General features: G+C 38.6%; 1 long non-coding RNA gene across 1 annotated transcript; it reads right to left on the bottom strand.

Annotated features, from left to right (window-relative positions):
* Window positions 1–296: 296 nt before the first annotated feature.
* On the bottom strand, window positions 297–3,808 carry LOC104909787. Its single transcript, XR_792599.3, has 3 exons — window positions 2,663–3,808; window positions 2,470–2,559; window positions 297–1,252 (listed from the first exon to the last, which is right to left on the bottom strand). It is a non-coding gene; the product is annotated as an uncharacterized LOC104909787 (long non-coding RNA).
* Between the last annotated feature and the right edge of the window lie 21,554 nt (window positions 3,809–25,362).

The raw sequence follows: 25,362 nt of genomic DNA, 5'->3' as shown, positions 1-25,362 counted from the left end.
TGTCTTTAATGCTCATCACCTGGTCCTCTGTATGAACTGGAGCAGGATGCATTATTGCTGACCTGTGTGCCCAGCACTGCTGCCCACTCAGCACCCTTTCCATGGGAGAAGGTCACAAAGCTTTGTTTAATGGGGATCTTTCAGTGGGAGAGAACAGTGCTGTACCTGCTGATTGCTTGCTTTGTGCTGTCAGCTGTGTTAAAGTAGGACAGTTGCTGAACTTCTCTGTAATACTTGTGGGTTTATTTTACACATAAATTCATCTATTCATCAGAAGCTTTTATAGTAAATGACTCCCAAGAGCCATCTCTTATTCCTAGCAAAAGGACTGGGAGAAGTAACTTTTATTTTTTTTCTACATGTACAAAAACACAGTCAGAGTGCAATAAAGCACACACACACAAAACCCAAAGGCACTGCAAGAAATACAGCTTTCAGTATATTATATAATCCAATTCAGAGGAACTCTCTGAGTACAAAGACTGGACTGGTGTGATATGATTTGAACATATGGATACAAAGAAATGCTAAAAGAAATGGAATTAGGAAGCTTATTTATGTCCTCCTTTCCCAGTGCACAGCGTCATTATCATTTTATCAGGACCCCTGACACTCCTGATGAAGTGTTAGCAGATTGACTCAGCAAAGCCACAGCCCAAATGGGCCTTTACTCTCTGATGTTCATCGACAGCTTGTGAAATTTTCCAGTTGATGCCATGATGTCTTCTGGGAATACTACAGTGAGTTTTTTTCTTTCATTTGCCTTTTCCTCTTTCTTTAACCTGATGTCTTATTTTATAGAGGAAGAACTAATTCTCACCATAGGAAGTATAAACTTATGATAAAAGTAAGGGTTAAAAGCAAACACAACATTTACATTTTTTTTCTAAATCTGTCATTAACAGCAGTGAATATGGGATCATTCTAGTTCCACGGTTGTTTTTGAGAAGGGGGAAATGGGACACTTCAAGGAGTTAAATCCTTTGTCACAACACAGCTTGCCTCAGATCCACTGTTATATATGAGATACATTTGATGGCTGGAAAGAATATTTGTCAGTATTGTCAGATGATCGTGTCACTTGCAATAGTTCTTAAAATTTGCAAATGAAAAGACGTGCAGTGACTTTCAGTTAATAGAAAAAGAAGTTTTGAGAAAGATAGTGTTGTTTCAACTGTACCTTTAGTATGAGTTCCGCATCTCACTTTTGCTCCTTTGCAGTCCACCAAAAACACTGATCAACTGAAAACAACTGCAAAAATACACCACCAGAATGAATTAGTGTCAGAGCTAAAAGAAATACAGTGCAGTAGCCTTGTGTTGTCGAAAAAATTGCATAGCATCTGTTACATGAATGGAACTTCTTTGGTCTGTAAGCAAGGACATCCATATATATATTAATGGGGCTGCTATATTCACAGTTTAAATAAAGTATAAGTTCAGTATTTTACCATAGCAAGGGTCTCCAAACATTAAGCTCAAAGGTACTACCAATGCTACAATAAAGAGCCAGGTTTAAACCTTTACACAAACAAAAATATATTGTCAGTAGGTCATCCCATATTATTCAGTTTTCTCTCCCTATTTTTTTTTCAGCGCAGATGTATCCCAAAGGACAAGTGTCACTGAAGAAAACTGAACCAAGATTGGTACAAAAAGGTAGGGAAAAAAGCTTCTTTCTCTAACAGATCTTAACCTTGATGTTGAAGACATCATTTATTTATTAATTTTTAAGAACCATGGAGACTTAATTTGCCAGCTGTTCATTTCCATCAGTAATTCATGAGCAAAAGCAAAGAAAAAACTTTTCAGGAATGCTTCTCTCTCCAGATAACAAGCCATTATTGTAACTCAGAAGGCTCTCAGGAAGGACAGGGGAAAATAAACCCCAAAGTCTGAAAAATGCTAGGCAATGTTCAAAGAAGGAAAGCTGCTTTTCACATCCAAGATTTGCTGAGGCTGATTAAAGGTTGGTAAGTTGTTTGTAGTCTGCTGTGCCCCAAATCCTTTTTGTACTTTTCTTGCAGTTAACCATGTTATTCCTAGCTAGGAAATGTTGGCAGTTTTCCTTCCTCTTCTGCTTCTGACACAATTATTAACTGGAAAGCTAAACCAACGAATCTTCACCACCATCTCCTCTTTTCAGCAAAAGTCCTTACTTTTGGATCAATAAAGTGAGGGACAAAACAGCTGTCAATAATTTGGGATTTTTTTTTTTTTAAGCTATATATCTGTATATATAGCAACTAAAAAGTGAAAACCATATAAGCCATTCATTACACCAACCATAAGACCTACTGAGGAGTGCTGTTATCTGCCCTTTAGGGAGTTACATTCTTCTCCCTTTTACTTGAATATTTTAAATTGTGCATCATTTCCATGCATCACTGTCTAAATCTGCTGTCTACAATCCCATTCGCTGTGACTGCTCTCACAGTCCAGAAAGACCAAATCAGGGCTGTCACTTACCTGTCTTCAGTTACAGTAAGGGCCCTGAGTGCTGCCCATCTGTGCATGACATCAGGGAAAGGACATCAGCTCCACTCTGGGGAAAAGGTCCTGGAGAGGAGAAGGGGAATGACTGTCCTTGAAGGCTGGAACTGGTTCACTGCCATCTACATGAGCCCAGAGCCTGCAACAGGACTCCCACCACTGAACTGACCTGCCTCAGCAGCCTTGGTGCCTTCTCCCGTTGAAAATGTGATTTGAGCTGGGATTGTGAAAACTGTAGGCACATAAAGAAATCCAAAGCTACAGCAGATTTCCAGTCTTGGTTACAATATTTTGCATTGCAATTCAAGATGGTTCTTGTCTGAGGGAATGTCTTGGAGCTCATGTACCAGGACTGAGCTTCTGGGAAGCTCAAATATCTTCTCCTCCCAGTCCCATGGTGGCAGTAAATCAGAGCATTCAGTATTTCTCTCTGCAGAAGAGCAGGTTCCTGCTGTTCATTCACAAGAATGCCACTAGTCCTCGTGGTATGAGCAAAGCTACCTTCCTCCGTCATCTGGCACCCTGGGCTGGCGATGGTTTGGTCTCGTTTGCGCAAGGAAGGCTGTAAGAGAAGTTCATCTGCTGCACCTGTTAGAAAAAAGTCCTGAAGGCAAGCAAAGATGCTGGAATGATCCCTCATGTCACATGCAGTGGCACTTGAGGAATGACTTCATATGCCAGCCAGAATACAGCTTCCCTGATTCCTCAGAGTCTTGTCATGGCTTGCATACACAGTGTGGCACAAAGTGTGAAAAACAGGAGACTGCTGATCAACCTGCTCTAGATAGCGGATTATAGGTATTGCATATTAACTTGTTTTCTCTTCGGTAGTCTTCTTTGCTTGCTTATTTGTTTGTTCATTTGGAGCTTATTCCACTCCCTCCTTAGTCCTTCTCCACATCTTCACTACACTTTGGGCAACTTGACAAAGTTGTGACTATATTGAAAATACTATTTAATTTATGATTGGACTGCAGCCTTTATTCTACATACTTTCTTTCCTACATAAAGAAAAAACAGGAAAGTAAGTGACTTCAGGGTTTCCTGGAGATACAGGCAGGCTGGGCATCTGTAAGCCTGAGTAGCAGATCATTTCCCACTCTGGCACTGCTAATCCCTTCTTCTTCCCACTCTAGAGAAAGGAGGAGCAGTCTGCCAGGGTAGCTGGTAATTAATACAGTGATTTAGGTAGCTTGCACACTCGAGGAAGTGAGCAAGAATCTCTTATTCCATCCCAGGCATTCTGAATATATTGTCTTTCCCATGGTTCAGTAAAGAACTGGCCTACAATCTAACTATCATTTGTTTTATACTAGTGAAATCCTACTCTTCATTTTTCTCTGAAAACTTTTTGTAAGCTGTGCTATACTGATAGCCGTAACATATGTGTATTGACACAAAGAACACCGTTTCATTTTGGGGTAAATCCTCTTCTCTGTGTTCCTGGCCCAGAGCAACTATTGTGCCCTGCACAGGAACTAATGGCTCAGTTCCAGTAGGAAAGACTGTGCATTTATAGCCACTTGTCTGGAAGTTAAACTATCTGGAAAGCAAAGGCTCCTCATAGTGGGTTAGACTATGTTACTGAGTGCTGAAAAAATTTAGCACTGCAAGGATTTTAATCGTAAGCTTTTTTTTTTCCAAAGTCCACATGAAGCCATGGTAAGACGGAGTGTAGCCCAAGAGACTAATACGAAGATTACTAGCTCAACTAGCAGGTAGTTGTGCTGAATACACACTGAGATGTAGCCAGATTCTTGTTCTACAGGTAACTGAGATACAGGACAGACAAGCAATGGCAGCGTAGTAAGAGGCTCCAGGAAAAACAGCCAGGCTAGGAGCTTGAGGACATAACAAGTGATTTGACTGACAGCTGCACCATGTGGTGCTGCTAGAAGAAGAAAAGCATGTGAGCAACAGGGAAGCTTGACAGGAAAGCATCCAACAGATGAAGGCAGAAGCAAATGTGAAGCAAATCCTAAATCCCAACAAAAATAAATAGTACAAAGAACAGGAGAGATTGGCCTGCAGACCAGAATGAATGATGAGCCTGAGATTAACAGGCTGCACTTGAACAGCAGTGGAAATGTGTCCCAGCAAAGAGCTGTGGCCTAATAACCTCTTACTTCCCAACAAATCAGCAAATGCTGGCTCAGAAGACAAAACAGTGAAAACAGTTAACATGGAAAATACAGGAATCTGCACGAGATTTTGAAGGAGGAGCACAAACCACAAGAAGGAAGAAGGAACATGCACAGCCAAAATGCCAGCAGCACACATGTGCAATCTCTACAGATAGTTTTCCTAATATTAAAAAACTTTATTTTTAGAAAGTAGGAGCCTTCTTATTTTGTTATCCAGAATTTAGTCACTGAAATGGGATCACTAACATATACACAAAACCTGCTTTGACAAAATTTTGTTTCTTGACTGGTTATATGTGTATCTGTCAAAAAAATGTAACATTTTGTAATTTAAACACATCCCCACCAGGCAACATTTGTGTCACCCACCCATACGACAGGTGCAATGGATTTTCACTGCAGTGATAGCCACAAAGCAAGGATGTGCAGAAGTGTTTGATACAACTACATCCATTTATTAACATGCTGTCTGCTTGCTGATTGTGAGCAATGCAAATGTTTTTCTTGGTAGGCTGAACTCAGTGAGAAAATGACTGGGCTTCCTAGTAGACAGTGAATTTTCTGGCTTTGAATTCTGTTTCTGCATCTCTTCTACAGCAAGGAATTTTGAATTAAAGACAAAAGTATTTCTGGGTCAGGAAGAAACCAGACTTTATGTGTTTGCAATTAACATTATATCTGGAGGGCATTAAGTAATATCTCTATCTAGATAAATGCTGGTGCACCTTTAGAAAAATCTGATTAAAAAAAAAAAGTGATAACTATAATAATAATCACTGTAAAGACACAGCATCATAATACTAATGACAAAGTATCGACATAATATCTACTTATCATCCATTTAGTACTCAGACCCTCTCAAAAACGGATGTTTTGCCAACTCACTGCACACTGGCAATTTCTCTTTGAGCTTAGATAATTAACTACTTCCTTAGAAACTCTTGTAGTTCATTTCATTCTTTACTACCTGATTTCTTGATGAGAAGTAGTGTACCCAGTGTAACTGAAAACATAAGAAGAGAATCAAGTTTGACCACAAAGAACACAAGAACAAACAGAATAAACAGAAGAGGATGCAGCTCTAGTCTGAAAGAAGCTATGGTCATGATGGATCGTATGTTACCAAAAATGCTGATAGGCCTCTTTGGCAAGTAGTCATTGACTGCCTGATGAGCTGGGTACCCAGACCTACTGAGAGAGTTAGCTGCAGGGAAGAGGGGAGCTGAAGACCTGCGATTTTGTCCTTTTCATGTGAACCTGTGAAAGTACATGAGAAGGAGCTGAATTAAAGCCTGTACCTTTTTGCAGGTTTTGAAAGCAAAGTTGCCTTCATTTTGCCTACTGCAGTCAATGATCAATAACATTTGTCCTAAAATTCTGTTTCATGTCAGAACTGCTATAGTGTAATTCAGGCATTACTATTTAGACTACATCTAGGTTCAGCAATACAGAGTTCATTTCCTGGTTCCTCATCACCACTGTCCTTAGTTAAGTATTCATAACGAGTAACAACTGGATTCTGAGGAGTGTGCATGAAACCTGAGAGCTGAAAATCTTCCCCTACACCACCAAGTGAGGACCCTCTGGTTTCACGATGGAAGTAATTCTCCAGTGTGTTTCTATCCACATTTAAAAAGAGACAGAAATATATAAATGACATCTTTAATAAGGTAACCTTAGTAGAGTGACAGTGAGAATCAAGGAGTAATGTAACACACTGCTTATTTTTCTCCTTGCTAAGCTCGTCATTCCCCTGGTTTTGAAGGATTATGTCAGTGATTACAATAAATTTTATAGGATGCTTTAGTGTTAATCATTAAATGAACTGGATATCTGGGACTAATCATAGTGGTCACCCCATTCAATGTGTAGTAATTTTGGTATTTCAGAAACAACTGTCTGTCTATCACTGTGGTTATTGGCACTATTTAAAAAATGATTATAATCGTTCACAGGCATCTTTCAGACCATGAAAATTACCTGCTTAATGAATAAAGCCGCTAATAGCACAGGCAAACACAGGATGCTGAGTTTGAAACCTCCCAGTGTCTTGAGCAGTCCTATTCTGGGCAAAACTTTCCTATTGCTGTCCAAGGGAAACAAAATAGAACAGAGCTTTTATTTCTTATTATTCTTTTTATCTGAAATTCACTCAGAATTTCTCCCTCACATTTTTATTCCTGTTTTAAAGCTAGCTTGAATGGGCCACAAAATTGTGTTTTGTAAGAAAAGCAAAATCCCCTAAGGGAAGGGAGAGGTGTGAAGGATGAGAAAGTACCTCGATGAAGCTTTCTTCCATTGTTCTGCTCATCCTTACAGACTTTCTTGAGAGGAATCTTTCAGTGTCTTGCCCCCAGGTAGCTTTTCAGCACATCAGCTCTTCTGTGCTGGGAGTGCTTCCTAACATCTGTTTCAGATTTGCTTTTCCTTATTTCCATTCATGTCCCTTCTCAACCATTATTATTTTAGACCAAAAATATTAAATTATACAGGAAACGTCCAGATAGGCTAAGACTGGTGTATGCATGAGGTAAATTTTATTTTAATTGTTGTTTGCTATCACATTAAGCACAGAAGGCTCAGTTGCCCTGTTGACAGGGGAGAGAAGATTTTTATCTTTCTTCATTTAACAAAGCAAAATTCATAGCGAAGCTCAGACTTTTACAGATCAAGTAATGTAGCCAGAAAAACACAACAAGGTCGTGGAACTCAAAGTTCATCATGTCACACTTGTACCATCAACTTAGCAGTACTGCAGCAAAATGAACTGATTTAGAAATGATGTAATTTCGTACTGTAATGACCCTGCTGATTAGTACACTCCTTGAAAGACAGTGCCATGGGAACTGCATCTTAAAGATGGGAGGTCCTGTACACATCTTAGAGTCTGGATTTTAGATTATACTGGGTCTCCCATTAACACAGTGCTGATCAGTGAGTACCAAGATACTAAATGAAAACGTTGAAATTTTTTTGGGCTGTTCATGATTAACAATAGCAGAACTATTTTGCACAGTGTTAGAAAAATAAACTGGAAACAAAGTGCTTAGCTGTTACGGTCTAGGAAAGAAATTAAGCCAGTGCAAAATGGGAGCCTAATTTTGAGCCAGTATGGTAAATTTTTCATTGTATGAAATAAATGAATAAGTGGTCTTTGTCCAAAATTACATAAGTAGTACAAAGCAAGATAGCAAAATAAATATATGTGTTAAGTTATCAGATCTCTTCAATTTCTGTTATTTCTCACTTTTTATTGCTGCTGATAAATATATATATTTTTCCCTTTCCCTATGCTTCATGCATGTGTTTTTAGCTCATTTTTCCATACCTGCCCAGATGAGAGGTAAGTAGCAAGAGTCAAAAATGGGATAGATTTTGTGTTCTTCTGCAATCCAAAACATTTAATGTACCTCAAGACAATATATGATAGTTTAGCATGTGGTTTGTGATTTGGGGAGCAGAGGTCATCTGGCAACTAAGAAGAGTAAGCATCTCACTGTTTGTAAATTTATGCTATTTTTTTTCCAGTTTAGCATGTCTAGTATTTAAGTGTTTCTCTGATTGCATACATTGCTCCAAGCCACATTCCATACAGTGGAACTAGCAGGGCCTTTGTGCAACTTCTCTGTGGGGCCATTCCATATCGGTAGGACATCTATAGCTCTGAGTGTGGAGTTCGGAGGCAGCTTCCAAAGTAACTCACTGCATTCCTTGGCAGTCAAGCTACAGAAGCATATGGCACTGAGTTACTTACTGGATAATATTAAAAATGGTATAAGGCTCTGCATTTTAACTGAGCAACTATATTACTGCTCATTAAACACTTCAGAAATGTCCATCTTCATAAATATAAAATATAGAATTACATATGCCAAAGAAAGGCATTATTACAGTTCCTTAAAATGAAATCTTCCAGGTTTTTCAAATGCTTAGTAATACTGGCCTGCTGACATCCTTCTTGTGACCTTAAAACAATTTTTTTGTTGTTTCCTTTAAATAATTTAGTGAGTGATTGCTCAGTGATGATGTTTAAATAAAAACACAATGTGATAGTTAATCTGTGAGACAGATGCTATTAATATTGGATGAATGTAGTTTCAGAAGTATTCTGCCTGAATCTGAAGTACTAAGCTGGATATAAATAGTGGTGGATTTCCCTTATGTGGAAAACATAATAGTCCCATTAGGCATGTCTTCACTGCAGAAGCAGGCAGTATATTGGTCCTCGGCTTTGAGTACCAGCTTTACCTCAGATGAGGTGCGAGAAGTCAGGCTGCAAACCTACATTGGAATAATGAATCCTCATTACCTTTGTGTTCCCCTGGATATTTCTATTGGCCATCATAGGGCATTTCCCCTAATCCTTTCGTGTAACAGTAAGTGGAGTTGTTCCAAACACAATCATTTGTGGGAACAGTGTCTTTAGGGCACAATGTGAGAAGTGGGTTGGTGGGTGATAGGGTGACTCTAGAAACCTTCAAACAGACGAGATATGTAGCCTACCCATCATCATTTCAAATTAAATAATCTGATTTAGGAGCAACAAATAGAGAGTAGGAACGTCCATGGGATTTGCATCCATGAAGTGGCTCTAGGGAGGGAAGACTCCAGCTGAAGATCACTTACCAATGGCCAAAGAACAAGTGAAATACCTTCTTGAGCTGGGTCTTCACCAGTAAACTGGGAAAATCACAAGCCTGAATGAAGGTGAAAAGCTGCCACTAACCTCTCTTTTCAACTTTATCATCCTGCAGAAACTCACAGAATCTAGAGACATACGATTACAGGAGGCTGTTAAATACCTCATTGACCCCAAATACCCACAATTTAACATAAAATAGAATCATAGAATCATAGTATCACAAGGTTGGAAAGGACCTATAAGATCATCTAGTCCAACCGTCCTCCCATTACCATTGCTACCACAAGCAAAAAGAAGTAGAAGTATCTGTGTATGCACATGCCAGCAAAGTGCTGGCACACATACTGCCTTCTTTCCAGCCCACCCTTCTTAGTGCCTTACACAGAAGGAATGCTGTAACTGCTGCTGCTTTACAGTATAGACTATGTTTCCAGCTCCACATTCAATTATTTTTAAAGAGTTCCAGTTACATTTCCTATAATGGATTCCATTTTTCCTTTTGTCCTTTATTTTTTGACTTTTACTAACAAAATAAAAGACAGATCAGCTAAGGATCTTTGTTTGAATATTATTGGCATACAGTAAACTTAGTAATACCATAGGAGTTAGTCCTGGACGGATGTTAATAAGATTACTCATATTACCTATGCACTCAATAAATTTTTTCTGGCTACCGCTGGGTGCTCTGTAGCTCTAGAAACTTATACTTTAAGCTAGGGAGGTTCCCAGCTCAGTACTGATTTGAAGGCTGATCCAGCAATTAGTTATTGCCTCAAGTTTGGGAGATGCAGCTGCTTTCCCTCAGACATTCTTACACAGACCACATGGAGCAAAGTCCCACACAAGTTTTAGCATGGGTTTTTCCTTGCTAGGGGGAGCCAGAGAGCTCCTAGAGGCAGCAGTGCCATCAGCAGGAGGTGCTGCACAGGGACACAGTGCATGGCACGCGTGTGGTGGAACTGCCCCTACTATTTCCCCCTCCAGAATAGAAGAAACAATTTCATTTTTAATGTAAGAAGGTCTCTATTTGGGGATTTGATTGGTGATGGCACAAGTACTTTTACTGGCGCAAAGAGAAGGGTAACATTGAGGTGGGATGAGAGGAAAGAAGGATTGACACTTTTCCGTCAGTGGCAGCATCGATGAAACAGGAACTTGTGTCATACTAACCTGTCCGTAACACTCCTCTTTTCCAAAGATCTTCAGAGATCCACATGTTCCTGCTGCTCAGGTGTAAGAGATTTCTGAGCATAAACCAGATCAGGCCTCCACCAAGAACCCAGGAAATGTATATCAGCTGTTTGTCTCACATGAGTCAATTCAGAAACAGAAGTTTTCTTCAACACCCTGCTGTGTCATCTTCAGGGTAACTTATGCTATTTTATTCTTTCCTTGTGGCTCCTTCTACAAAGAGCTTCTAAATATTGGGACAATTCTGAAAATAAAAATACCATGCCAAAGAATTTTTTTCAGTGTTTAACAACCATTTTTCCCAATATTTTGGTCAAAACAGTCCCTTAATTTGATACTAATCTCCTTATGGTATAAAGTGTGGCATGATTCACTGAATTACTTGTTTGCTGAAAAATATTCTGACTCATATAGAACAGAGGCCAGTCTGAGAATCTCTGATTGAAGGCTTCTATTTTAATCATTATTATTAATAATGGTGATATTTATGATAGGTATGTTCACTACTTAAATTTGGCAAAGTTTTCTGGAAGCCAAGTCCAGAGTTAGCACTTGAAGATTTTTCTTTGTGAAAGAAGCTGGGTGTGTTCTTACAGTGAAAATCTTTGGACACTCTTAAAAGAGATACCAATGTATAGCTTGTCTAGATGGGAACCAACAAGATGCATGGTAACACATTGCAAATAATGGAAAAGTGGTAACACTGTCAAAAGAAGGGAATGCTTTGTTGATGTAAGAGGAAACAACTGAGAAGAAGGGGATAAAAATAAGAAAAGCATAATTCAGTTTGTCACAAAAAGACTGTTGGAGATTATTATTTGGAAGAAGAGTCTCCAGAGTGCTGCGGTGAGAGCATCCACCTTGAGTTTCTAACATTAATCTTGTATTTTCATGACAAACATCACAGTGATATGGCTAAATTTTTTGTCTCACTGTTGTGGAAATAGTAATCTTACTCTTTCTGGTATTCAGATCTTTTCTTAAAATCTTTTAATACAGAACTTCTGCACAGTGAAATTAAGTCTTCTGCCATAAGATTTACTTTTCCTAATCACCTCCTATGGTTTCCCAAATCCCTATCTGAGAATAACTGCTGTACAAAAACTGGCTGCACAGAGTCATATATTTCTATTGCAGAGCTAAAGTTTAAAGTGAGTTAATCACATTTAGTATTTTCATGAAGAAAATGGAAGGAGAAATGTGTTACAAATGTTCATTATTTTTATCCCAGAGTACATCTCATTGCTGTAGGTTAATGTAAGAGATATATGTCAATATGAACATGTATGTGGTTGAATTATTCTTTTCTAGTTGAATTATTCTTTACAAATAATACCTACAAATGTTGCCCATCTTTCTGCCAGTAAACCTAGTTTCTACAAATATATTTCTTGTTTATAATATTTACCAAGGAGTTTGCATCAATTGATTCTACATGGTATTAACAAGCTATTCAGTATGACTAATGCCTTGCATTTTATTACCATTCATTCCTATCCAAATGGAGGACCTGAAATTCCTCGCAAACTAATGTAGGTAAAGTGCTTGGCATTCATTTTCCTACTACAGCTTGCATTTCTAGAAAATCATTAATATAGCAACAATTTTTGTTAATTTCTTTATATTGTGATATGCATATCTTATTAATAACTGTGTTTCTTCATGCACACGGAGTCTTCATCCTCTGTTTTGCAGCAGAAGTGTTTAAAACTACAGTGCTTCTTGTAGATTTGTGTCATGCACACAACAAAAATTCAGACTGATTTTTTAAAAATGTATTTCTTGTCAAAAAGCAATCAACTAACTTAAGTAATGAATCAATTTCTTGATATGCTCTTTTTTTCCTCAATGTTATGATACATTTCAAAGTCATTAGAATCTAATCTGACAACATTTTTATGTGACATGGTTGTCAGTAGGAAAAAAAGAAACTCATGGGAAACCAGTGGGAAAAACCTGAAAATAAGGGACTTCAATATATATGGGAACAGCTGCCAATGAGATATGTGTGTGTGCACGGGAAATACACTACCCTAAAAGATCAGGATTTCAGTAGAGTTCAGATAGTACTTTAAGGTATACTGTACTGTTGTTTTTACTGCTTTTGCATTTATAAAGAGAAAGCCAGAAGTGAGGAGCTTGATGAAGCAGATTGCAACTGAAAGGAAAACGATCTAGGAATCTATCAGCTATTAAGAAATTTAAGCCTTGTTTTCAAAAGGGTAATTAAGGTCATAAGTAACACCGTTATTCTGAGGCAGTGCTTTATGTGCAGCTTATCACCTTGCAAAGGCTCACACAGAACTCTTAAAAGTCACCCTGATGTTTCAGCACCCACTTCTTACACTGCAAGGGTGAAATCTAGTGACTGACATCATTTAACGGGTTAGTGACAACGGTAAACACGAACTCACAAAAGCTCTTTTGGTTCTGGCCTAATTGAGATATCTACCACCTATTTCTGCTTCTAATTTTCACCTGACTCTCTACTGTGGTATATTATTACTATACTGAATTATTTAAGTAGCAAGAGGAACGCTCTTATTTTGTTCAGTTTGTACATTGTTTGGTTTGTCCTTTGTTGATTGATCGAAACAAACTGTTTGCAACTGCATCACAACATGCCACACGTTTTGTGAGAAGGAGCAGTGAAACACTGGCTTTTTCCAATGCAGTATTAAAGCTACAAAAGAAGTACGGGCTTCCAAACGGCCTGGAGATAGTGGAGATATGACAAAAAGGGGACTGAGAACTTGTGTACCAGATTTAGTTACTCACAAAGCTGAAACTGTCAATAACTTCCTACAAAAATTGCATTGTCTTTTAATAAAAATGCTAGGTTAAGAAGGTTGCCTATGTCTTAGTGCAATAGGGTACATTTTGAAAATCCATGGAAGGAATTTAGTTGCTCAGCTCACCAACGTTGATGACAGCGCACACCTCTTTGAAAAATCACTCTTTGTGCTTTGCATATGTTAGATTTCTCCAGCTCCATAATCTCCAAGAGTGTATTGTTATTGCATTTTTGACAGCTGGTTCGCATACCGATAGTGATGTAACCCAGCTGACCTTGTACCCTTTGTAGGTCATGCATGATTCTTGTATTCACAGTTTAATAAAGGTGGGAAACAAGACTTCCAGAGAAAAATGGGTTGCAGCAGCTCTAAAAGACTCAATGATATAATGGAAGCAGCAAAGTGTATGTCTGTGTCAAACTGTTTTTTTTTAATTACAGTAAGTCACCATGTGGATTTTGATTTCTTCTTACAAGAGTGTATCTAGGGAGTCACAGTGGATGTGGCAGGTATAAAATGAGTCTTTCTCATTTCAACACTTGGTCACTTAATTTTACATCATTTAAAGCACATGATTTTGTCATTTCTTTTCCTTCCCCTTTCCCAAAACCTATTAATTCCCAAGCCTAAAAATTACTGAACAGTATTGTTTTTTCTGCTGTTAAGTAACTCCACAGTGATCAAGAATTCCCTTGGACAGTCCTCCTCCGTATTTTATTTTATTTTTTTTTAAATCTTGGTGCTCTGCTTTTTGCTGGCTATTTCTCAGAATTTCCGCTGTTAATGTTAGTTAGGTTCTTAGAGTGTTTGCTCAAAAGATTATGTAAAGTAATCTAGCACAGTTGCTCTGCCTTGCTTTGTTCTATGTAAAAAAGAGAAATGTAAGATTGTGTTGATAGAAATAGTTTCATCTCTTCCTTTGCGTATTCTGAAATATCAAGGAAAGGGACTACTACTCAAGACCAGATTTTTACTCAGCTGTGGATTATACAATATATACAAATGCCTTGTCCTGCCCAGCTGCACTTTTCCTAAGTCCAAGAAAGGCTACCCCTTTTTCTCTGTCTGTCAACGAAAAAATGATGTTTGCTCTTATATTTCTCTGTCATGCGATCATTTTTCATTCATCCACTACAATTCTGGGATGACAAAAGAAGTTGCACATTCCAGTAGCACTGCTGGAGCCTATGAAATAGCCTTTACCTTGCATTGCCCTGACTGCCAGAGCAGAAGGCAAGTTGGAAGACACAAGAGAAGAGTGACAAGGTAAGGGAAAAGAAGAGGAGCAAGAACCACCAGAAAGCATCTGACAGGACAGTGCATTATGCAGAAAAAAAGCACTGATGACTTCATTACTGAATAACTTTGAAGTGGAATAGATATGCCTACACTCTCAGTGCAGAAAAGTAGTTCAAATGCTGAAACAATTCAGTAGACTCTGCCCAATCTATTTTTCATCAGCTAATCTAGTTGTGAAGGTGTAAATATTGTAACCCCAAAGGGATTTAGGGATCATTAGTGGCATGGAAGGCTGAAGATGTGAGTGACGCTTGGCTGAAAGCCTGCAACTGACTGGTAGCTACAAATGTGGTTTTGAACTACAGAAAAGGAGTGAGATCATCATCATTAGGAAGGAAAAGAAAGATAGAAACAAGATGATTTTTTTCCCAAGGGAATTCAAAGATTTGTACCTTGCCTTCAGTTTCTGCAGCTCAAGGAAAGTTTTAAAGGATAATTGAAAGAAAATGGCAATATCCACAGTAAAATTTAAAAAAATCCAAAGACTAAGGAGATTCTGAAAGAGCAACGGGTAACACAGTTAACTTTCAGTTAATTTGTACTTATGTTCCTATTAGTGAAGCCAAAAAGATGTTTGTTCAGCAGTATTTATTTCACTAAACTTAGTATAAATGAGAACAGGAGGGAGAATGTAGCTACTAGCTGAATTCTAGAAATAATTTCCGGTCACAACACAGTTGCTTTACGAACTGTTTTAAAAAAATAACCTTCTACCAAAATCACAGTGTATAAAATATTTGTCTGTGTGCTGAAAAACCTTACTTTACATTTCATTCTGCAGCATGAGGTGCTTAAGTCCAACTTTAACCTTCAGAGAATGACAAACCCCTATCCTTTAAAAGAATAATAGAAGCACTCAAGTAGAAAAAAAAAGAATAAAATTATTTTATTTAATGAAACAAGGAGAAGCATGGAAGAGAAGAACAAACTACATTTCTTTGAGGCTGTTTAAGGGTTTTCTTTATTAGGTTGCTCTGTCTACAGCTTCATTTGCTATGCTTTCACACATTTCACTGGTAAAACTTTGCAAAAATAACAAAAATGCAACTCCTTACCACCAAAATAATACCTATAGGAAAGAACCTCTGAAGAAAAAAACAGGTTTTTACATCAGAAACAAGGTTATTGCTGGTTGTCAAAGGAAAGTTTCACTAAGTCAGGCAAAGACTATTGCCTTTATAAAACACCAGACAAAGCACTGTATGCTGCTGAGTTAAACCATTGTATTTTTGTCATCAATCTGAAGCCTAGCCTGGACTTTACAATACTTTGGAAGAATTTAACAGATTGATCCTAAGTAATGTTTTCCTCTCCTCCCCTCTCCTCTCCTCTCCTCTCCTCTCCTCTCCTCATTTCCTTTCCCTCCCCTCCTCTCCTCTTTTCCATCCTTAACTCTAATGAAGTTAAAAAGACACAAACCAACACTGATGAAGCTTACAGATTACTTCCTGAATTCCCTGAAGTCAGGCTGTTGTGATTCTGCTCACTCAGTTTATCTGATTCCAGTACTGGGAAGGAAGTGAAAGCAGTCATAGAGAAGGACAAAGAGGATTATGGAGACACAGAAAGGAAGAGGGATGTTTTCTGCATCTATAACCTTAATTTTTTTAAGAGTAGGTTATGGGATATTTTGATGTGCAACTGGATTAGTGTGTATTTGGATGAGAAAATGGCTTTATATTTACATTTTCTACACTGGACCCTGTCCAGAACTTAAAAATTAAAGCACAGAAACTGTAAACCATTCCAGAATTTGTCAACAAAATTCATAAATATTCTGAATTAGAGCAAGGTATTGTCCCCTCTGTGTCTTTTTCTTGTATTTTAATTAAACTGACCTCCTTTTGAAGTACTCATGAGGGCATGGTACAAGTTATTTACTGAACCCATTTACTATAGTACATGAAGAAAATATCACAACTTCAAAGACTCAGGGGAATGAAACAAGCAGTAATGCTGGTTGGCTTTTCTAGTTTACTCTTTCCCGATTTGAATTCATTGACAGTCACTAACGCAAGCTCAAGAGTTCCCTCACGTTCAAGAGAGCAAAGAGAAACCAATGCACATTAATGCATTTCAGTGCACATAAGCAAGAGAGAGAATGCCAGCTTCAGTGCTTGCATGTTGTTCCTGCAGCCACACCAAATCTTCTCTGACCTGAAAAGCTTTGAAAAGCTGAGGGCATAAAGTGCCTATTATCACCTTTGCAGATTAGACAAGGGGATGTTTAAGACATCCTGTCTGAAATTAGTAGCAGACTTTTTTCATCCTTTGTCCTCTGTGTGACATTAGTGACATCCCCAGGGCCACATAGGTGGAATTGTTTCAGGGGTTGGCACAAGGCAAATGTTCAGAACAATTAAAAAAAAGACAAAACAACTTTAGCATAGGTGAGAATCAGGCTAGTGATAGCTAAATCACCTGTCAGCCTCCTCCCTTCAAGAGATGTATCATCTGCAAACCCCACCTATAAAAATGAGAAACAAAGAGATGTTCACATAGCCTCCACCTCTGCACAACTGCATGCCAAAGCTTCATAATACTGGAAGATAAGGATGCTCACTGCAAGGTTATCAAAACTGGCAAACCACAGTTCCCTTGTAACCTGGAGAAAGGAAGCCTTCCATCAATAAACATTGCTTTAGATGACTGTTATAAAAGATCTTCTCCAAAGCCATTCTTAAACATAGCATAAGATCTCAGTGTAGCAGGGATATGCATTTCAATGCCTTAAAAGTTAAGTGATGACCTTACAGTATCTCAGTCCAGGAACAAAAAAAAATGACTAAATGTCCTTTGAAACTGACTGCAGTTTTGTCTTATAAGGAAGATGCCAAGTTAATGGCATGCTAAGCAATTAATGTTGAGTGAGGTATAAAGGAGAAGGCTATAGTACAAAGGGAAGGTCATACTAAGAGAACAGAAAGCTAATATCTTCTGGAGTTGTTTTGGGAAGAAAAAACAAAAATAAAAACAATAACATAAATAATAAATTAGTACCACAGGTGGGACTTCTGATGCTCTAATATCATAAAATTTTGCCATGTCTGGAACTTTCACTGTCATCACCTATGATGAAGAAATTGATTTACATCCAGTGAGTGAACTAACAACTTAATAGTAACAATACGTTTTTCAAATAGTTCGTTCTGGGAAACCTGGCTGAGTTTTAAGTGCTGCTTGTTGGATCTACTAGCATCTTGAGTCATGAGATCACTGCCTGGACCTGATTATATACATATATTGTGATTATAATTTATGTGTTGGTTTATATTTGTTCGGCCACTTGTCATTATTCTTCAGTTTGAAAATGATTTATAATTCTTCTTCCAGTGCGATTTTGAACTTAATAAAGATTGTCTTTCTACAAGATGAATTATTACTATATTTAACTCTTTGGCAAAGAGTGATGCTCAGAGGAATACAACTTATATTTTTTAGGTGACCCCATCTTTTGGGTTCTTTTTTTTATACAGTAGCTCAAGTAGTGTCAGGACAGGGAAGGTATCTCTGAGGAAGTTTAATCTGTGGGGAATTGCCTTCCCCAGAGATGCTCAGTACAGTCCTTTGGGCCTTACTCCTGCAAACCTTCCAGTCTACCTGTTATTTTCTTCATTTCTGATGGGATTCTCAGCAAAAGCTTACAGAAAACCTTCACTGTCATGTAGCTTGGGACTTCTGGACCTCTTTACTGCTGATCTGAAAGGAATTGAGAATGAGTCAGTGATGAGGATTCTTCTCAGTCATTTAATCCATTAAAATGTCTCAATTTTTACACAAGCACAGAGCATACACACCTGACTTTTGAAGGTGACTTAATTCAGATAAGATCCTCAAAGCCTGTATTTTGGAGGTATTGAATGCTGCAACCTAAAGTCAGTGGGAATGCTGACTTGAACAAGGTGAACTCATTGAAAAAGAGCTATGAAAATTTGCACTAACTGTCCCACAACAGGCTGAAAAATATAGAAGTGAAAGAAGCAAATATGTTTTGGTTTTGGACTGAATTCTAGCAGGGATTCAACACTGAGAAATAAATTTCACAGGTAGTCAAATCTATTAGTTAAAGAAAGTTTTTAATTTTTCTCTACTTTCAGCATGCAAATACATATTCAGTCATGTTCAGAAATAAATTAAATGAAACATAAATGCTGGATCAAATTACTGTAGTCTATTTTATTTTGGAATTTTTTTGGACTTTTTAATTCTCATTTTAATTAAATTATATTTACTGCATATCTCACAAAATCAGTTTATTCGTATACTTACTTCTTCTAATGAAAAATAAACCAGGAAAAAAAAGCTAGAAATATTGTTCAGTTATATTGTCATTTCTTTCATGTACCCTTTTCCTGTGTTACATCTTTTTTCATCTTTCTCTGCTCTTTGTTATTTCTTGCTGGATTATTTTAATTTGCACTTGTTCTGTACAGTGTCCTCTCCTCTCATACCTATTTAATATGTTAAGCATCTTTTTCTGTACAGAGAGAAACTGATAAAATAATTCACTTTTCTGTGTGGATCTGATATTAAATACTGAGTATTTGCAATTATTTTCTCTATATTGTTCTGCAGCAGAAGTGCAATATCTGAGCTGGAAATTTGTACGTACCATCTTCTTACACATTAGTCATTATATGAGATTGCATCCAGTGCCTCAGACATTACCTTGAAATCGCCTGGATAAATGTTCGTTATCCAGTGGGCCGTTTTTTTCCAGTTGTACCAATTGAGCAAGTCCATTCATTTTAGAGTATTTAATCTAGATTTATATAAAAATTATTGAGAGCACTGAAATCTGACCCTGTAAGATTCAGTGTTGAGTGATTTCCATCTTTATAATGTGAAGCTTCTTTTTAGCTGTTATTAGCTTTCTTTTTCTAAAGCTGAAGTTATTTAGTATGGATGTACTTATTCATAGAAATACCACACAGTAAACCTGCATTCCACCAAGGCTTAGTTCCTAATTCTATCCATATTCTGTCTAACCTCTGCTTAGAAATGGTTTATTCTATCAGATTCACAACTTTCAGTTTGACACCACTACCCATATAGTACAGAGAGCCAAAGTCTGCTGATCCTAAGTAAAAAATAGAGCGCTACCAAGCGCTCTACAATTTCTGTTAAAAGCAGAAATTAAGGCTGAGCCTCTCAGCAAAAGAAAACAAAATAATTCTTGTGAATGATTTTGGACTTTTTATGCTACAGTGGCCCAGAAGAGTCATGAAGCAGGAGATTCATCTCCATTCAAACACTGTGTGAGGACTTAAGATACGTAATGCTAGTTCTCTTTTGATAGATATAAATCTATCTCTGGCCAAAATATTTACACGTTATGCTAAGATGTCTAGTGTGTAGTTTATCTCCAAAGACAGACATGAGTCTGTCTTTGCACAGTTTTTCTCCGCTAGTTTTTCCAAGTTGGCTGTTTAATGTGGACGAATTCCATCATTTTACTTACCAGGACATAGTAAATAACAAGAAGTCTAATCAGTATGCTCTGAAGTTAATTAATTTTTTTTTCTATTTTCATTCAGCATTTTTATTAAGCATGAGGGCTTAATAAAAAAATTAAATGACCTGTAACAAGCTACACAAGCTCAAGCTAGATGCACTTTGAAGTTCCAGACACAGGTTTTTTTTCAGGAAATCTATCTATCTACTATTCTTTCCCACTTCTCATTTCCTTTTCATGTCTCTTAAAAGAAATGCATCTAGGCATTAGTGCAGTGATACTCAGCTGGCATGCTCGTTACTTCACCTTTACTGTCACGTGCTAAGCTTTTAAAAAAAATGAAAGGCAATGCACACTGAAGGTCTTATATGCCAAGATGTATTTGGTCAGACTTAGACTTCATTTCTAGGCAGTACTAAGGTCCACAAGTCCATGGGACCTGATGGGGTGCATCCACGTGTGCTGAGGGAGCTGGCGGAGGTCATTGCCGAACCACTCTCCATCATTTTTGAGAGGTCTTGGATAACAGGGGAGGTCCCTGAAGACTGGAGGATAGCCAATGTCACTCCGGTCTTCAAAAAGGGCAAGAAGGAAGATCCGGGTAATTATAGGCCTGTCAGCCTCACCTCTGTCCTTGGAAAGGCTTGTGCTGGATACCATCTCCAGACAGCTGGGAGGAAAGGAGGTTATCAGGAGTAGTCAGCATGGGTTCACCAAGGGGAAGTCGTGCTTGACCAACTTGGTGGCCTTCTATGATGCTGTCACATGCTGGGTGGATGGGGGAAGAGCGGTAGATGTAGTCTACCTTGATTTTAGAAACGCATTTGATACTGTCTCCCACGACATCCTTATAACAAAGCTGAGGAAGTGTGGGATAGACGAGTGGACAGTGAGGTGGGTTGAGAACTGGCTGACTGGCAGAGCGCAGAGGGTCATCGTTGGTGGTGCAGAGTCTGGCTGGAGACCTGTAACCAGTGGTGTGCCCCAGGGGTCTGTGCTGGGTCCGGTCTTGTTCAACATCTTCATCAATGACCTTGATGAGGGTATAGTGGCAACCCTCAGCAAGTTTGCTGATGATACGAAGTTGGGAGGATTGGCTGACACGCCTGAAGGCTGTGCTGCCATTCAGCGAGACCTGGACTAGCTGGAGAGCTGGGCAGTAAGAAACCGGATGAGGTTCAACAAAAGCAAGTGTAGGGTCTTACACCTAGGGAGGAATAATTGCATGCACCAATACAGGCTGGGGGATGAGCTGCTGGAGAGGAGCTCTGCGGAGAGGGACCTGGGTGTCCTGGTGGACGACAGGTTGGCCATGAGCCAGCAGTGTGCCCTCGTGGCCAAGAAGGCCAGTGGCATTCTGGGGTGCATTAAAAAGAGAGTGTCCAGCAGGTCGAGGGAGATGATCCTCCCCCTCTACTCTGCCCTGGTAAGGCCTCATCTGGAGTACTGTGTCCAGTTCTGGGCTCCCCAGTACAAAAAAGACAGGGATCTCTTGGAAAGAGTCCAGCGGAGGGCCACAAAGATGGTGAAGGGCCTGGAGCATCTCCCCTATGAAGAAAGACTAAGTGAGCTGGGTCTGTTTAGCCTTGAGAAAAGACCACTGAGAGGGGACCTGATCCAGGTTTATAAATATCTGAGGTGTGGCGGCCATAGTGGTGAGGCCAGTCTCTTTTCAGTGGTACGTGGAGACAGGACGAGGGGAAACGGACATAAGCTGCAGCATAGGAAGTTTCGCATGAATGTGCGTAAGAACTTCTTCACGGTGAGGGTGACGGAGCACTGGAACAGGCTGCCCAGGGGGGTTGTGGAGTCTCCTTCTCTGGAGATATTCAAGACCCTTCTGGACGCCTACCTGTGCGACCTGGTGTAGGGAACCTGCTTTGGCAGGGGCGGTGGTCTCGATGATCTCTAGAGGTCCCTTCCAACCCCTACAATTCTGTGATTCTGTGATTCTGTGATTCATTTATGAAAATCAGATTGACATCATTATTACGTGCTATTTGGTCTGATTATTCAAAATCACCTAAGGATCGTAACTGATACTCTTCCACTTGTGGGACACAGCCACCTGTCTTAGAAATTAAATGAACTATTAGTTTTCTTGTGTCTTGTCTGAAATATCTACTACAGGTAGAATTTTTTTCTGTGAAGTACTGCCAGAATGAATGAACTTTTACAAAGAAGACACAAGCTGCCCATGTTATTTATGCAAGAGCATGGCTATAGGGAAGAGAGCCTTCCACCTGCCATGCAAGCTGCATAACCTTTTAATGCATCAAGAATCTTCCTGCACTCCCACCAGTAAGGTAATTTTTTACACAGATCTATGTCAAATACTAGAGCTGTACCAGCAGGTCTTCACACTTTCCTAGAAGACTATCTAGCTCTTTAATTTTCCCAGTTTTGCTAAGGTAACAGAGAATTCCTACTTCCCCTTGGAATTTGAGATGTTCATCTCAGCTTTAAGAAAAAAAAAACTTGCCATCAAAAGAGGAACTCTAGTTTATTGTTCACTATTGTTCACAGAGGGAAAAAGTAGTTGTAGCAGAAATGCTAAATCAGGGCTTGAGACAGTGACTGAGCACCTGGTGGAAGACAGGGTCAACTCAGGGAAGCTCAGCGGCATACAATGCACCAAAATGACCAGAAGGGGGTGGATCCTGTCTCCACCCCTTTCCAGGGCTGGCAGTGGAAACAAGGGTGTTTTGCTGGAGATCCTTGCATACCTGAGGCCTTCTGAGGGTAAGTAGCTTTTTTCTTTTATTTCTGTGCTCATGGCTATTGCATTTGAGCAAATCCTCCACTGCTGCAGTCTGAGACTGTTACTCTGCTGTTGTTGCTGTGTTTTCCATCATGTTGTAGCATTACAGTAGTTAAGCAAATTAAAGCTGAATTCAACTAACTCACATGAAAGGAAGAGGCACACAAAGCTCTAGAAGTACTTAAACAAATTTCAGTTAAAAAATGTGAGGTTAAAGCCTGGTCCAAAGTAGCAGTACAGATAGTAAATTTTAAGAGTTTAGTGCTCTCTCATTTTAATTGTGTTGAACCACTCTCAGACTAGTAGGAAGTAGAAGGCTAAGATGATCTGGTGTTATTTGTAATGTTCTGTTTACTATTATCAGATTAAAAGATGAATGAACAGAGAACTATGTTAATTTACATGTGAGATGATATAAATGGAAGTTGAAGAGCTTACAGTTTTGAGTTGAAGAGTAACAGTGCAAAAAAGGAGAGTTCTTGAAAGTGACTATGGCAAAAAATAGGAAGGAAAAAAAATGAAGAAAATGTATGCTATTCCCAGCCATGAACTTCTGCAGGGGGAGTTGTGTGATCTGAAACACTTGAGGGCTTTTAACCTTAGTCTCAAGATATAATCTGCTACAGTTGTATCAAGACTTACAGCACTACTGCAAGGTGAGAAATGCACCACAATTTCACATTAGGAAATGCCAGATCTTTGATACAAGCCTAATGTCAATGGCTGTTCTGATTAGTTCATGTTGCCTCCTCAGTTATGATCTAACACTCAGAGGTCCCCCAATGGGAAAGTGGTACCAAAGAACTAAGCCTGACTAGCCAATATGTTGAAAGCTTTTCACAATTCAAGGTCTAAAATTTTATAATTTACATAAGTTGCCAATTATTTATATATTTCATGGGTATTCTATTATATTGATTTTTATATCTGCAAAGTATTTAATCATTTGTTAATTGTAGCACTTATTGTATCAAGATTATTATTAGAAGGTGAGTAATTTCTTCTCTCTAGGATGAAATGTCCATAGCTTTCAGAGGTACAGATGTTAGTTTAAGACTTCTGTGGCCAATATCCAGTGCTTATCCTGAAATATTATGTATTAGAGGCAGCCCCAGGGCATGGAAGAGGTTTCTCCTCAGAGTACAACCTAACCTATGTGAATACCAACACCACAGCTCAAAGATGCAGGGAAGATATGTGACTAATTCTTTTACCTGTAGTAGGCTGCAGTCTTAGAAATGCATTGTGGATCTATGTGAACCACATGAAAAAAAGGAACACTTAAAATAAGGGGAAAAATGTTGAATAACTGAGCCAGAAAGTGGATTCTAAGCTTTTGCAGCTGAAAGCCACAGGGAAGCTATTTGGCAATAAGGTTTTCCTTGGCTATTTTAGGTATGATATATATTTTCCATTTGAGGTTTTGCACTAACAAGTCATTGGTTTGTACACTAGGGCATGTAGGGCTTAGAATGATGCAGCAAAGACTTGGAGAGTTTTTCCCTTTTTCAAGGGAGGAGGGGTAAGGAGAGGACCTGTTCGTGCACTGGCTGTAACCAATCTAGTTTTGTATGATGCCAAAAAATTAAACACAGTAAAGCCAGACCCTGTCAGCAATGAGTTGATTGCTTTAAATAAGGGAGATTTCCTGAATGTTTAAATTGAAACTTCTACTATGATTAAAGCAAAGAGAAGTACCAGGATGCTTCCTAACTATTTAGTTCCTAAAATTCCTGTGAGGTCTGGAGATGACAAATTCAATTCTGATGTGCTGTGTTTTACACTGTCCAGGCTGTAGTAAAAGGTAAAACTAATCAAGCTTCAGTTTCCCATGAGCTGTGCTTTAAGATGTTTTCTTATTTAAAGTCATGGAAATATGTTAAAACCCACATAGAGTGGGTGAAGTTTATACAAGGCAAAATGTATTTGACCATGCTTTTGCACAGTATGCATATTTTGACTTTCATTATTTTTTCTTTTTCGTCCTGCCTAAAAATGTAGTCCAGCCACATTTTCAGGCTGAAGATGGGGAAGAACAGTTTATAACTCAAAATATTGCTTAACACTGTTTTGAGCAGAGGATACCTTAATAGTGAATTGAATTTTTTCCATCAGATATTAAAATGCAGCAGGAATGAGAACAGGCATACACTCAACAGCGAACTTTTAATTACACGGGATGAAATTCTCATACCACCAATACTCCTCCTAGGAAAACCAGAATTTTATACCTAAGCTTATATTCTATTGGAAAGTTTAAGTTCACCTACAGTGGTTCTTTCTTACAGCTTCATGCTCCACAAAATGAATAGTTAGATATGCTTAATTCATCATCATACATACATGCTCAGCATTTTACAGATCAGGGAAATGGGCCTTTTCAGAAGATCTGTCTCCATCAGAAGTTATTTCTGACATGACTATGAATGTATTTCTTAAACACATGTTTTTGAAATGATCACTTTTAAATTTCCTGAATGAAAATGTTTCCCATTGTGAATAAACGAAGCACTATTTCTGTGCAACCGCATACTTCACCATATAAAATGATCTCATCAAGATTTCTATATAGTGCCAGAAGA

Source organism: Meleagris gallopavo, chromosome 2, assembly GCF_000146605.3.
Source record: "Meleagris gallopavo isolate NT-WF06-2002-E0010 breed Aviagen turkey brand Nicholas breeding stock chromosome 2, Turkey_5.1, whole genome shotgun sequence".
Taxonomy (NCBI): Eukaryota; Metazoa; Chordata; class Aves; order Galliformes; family Phasianidae; genus Meleagris; species Meleagris gallopavo.
This window is presented reverse-complemented; position numbering and strand designations above follow the sequence as displayed.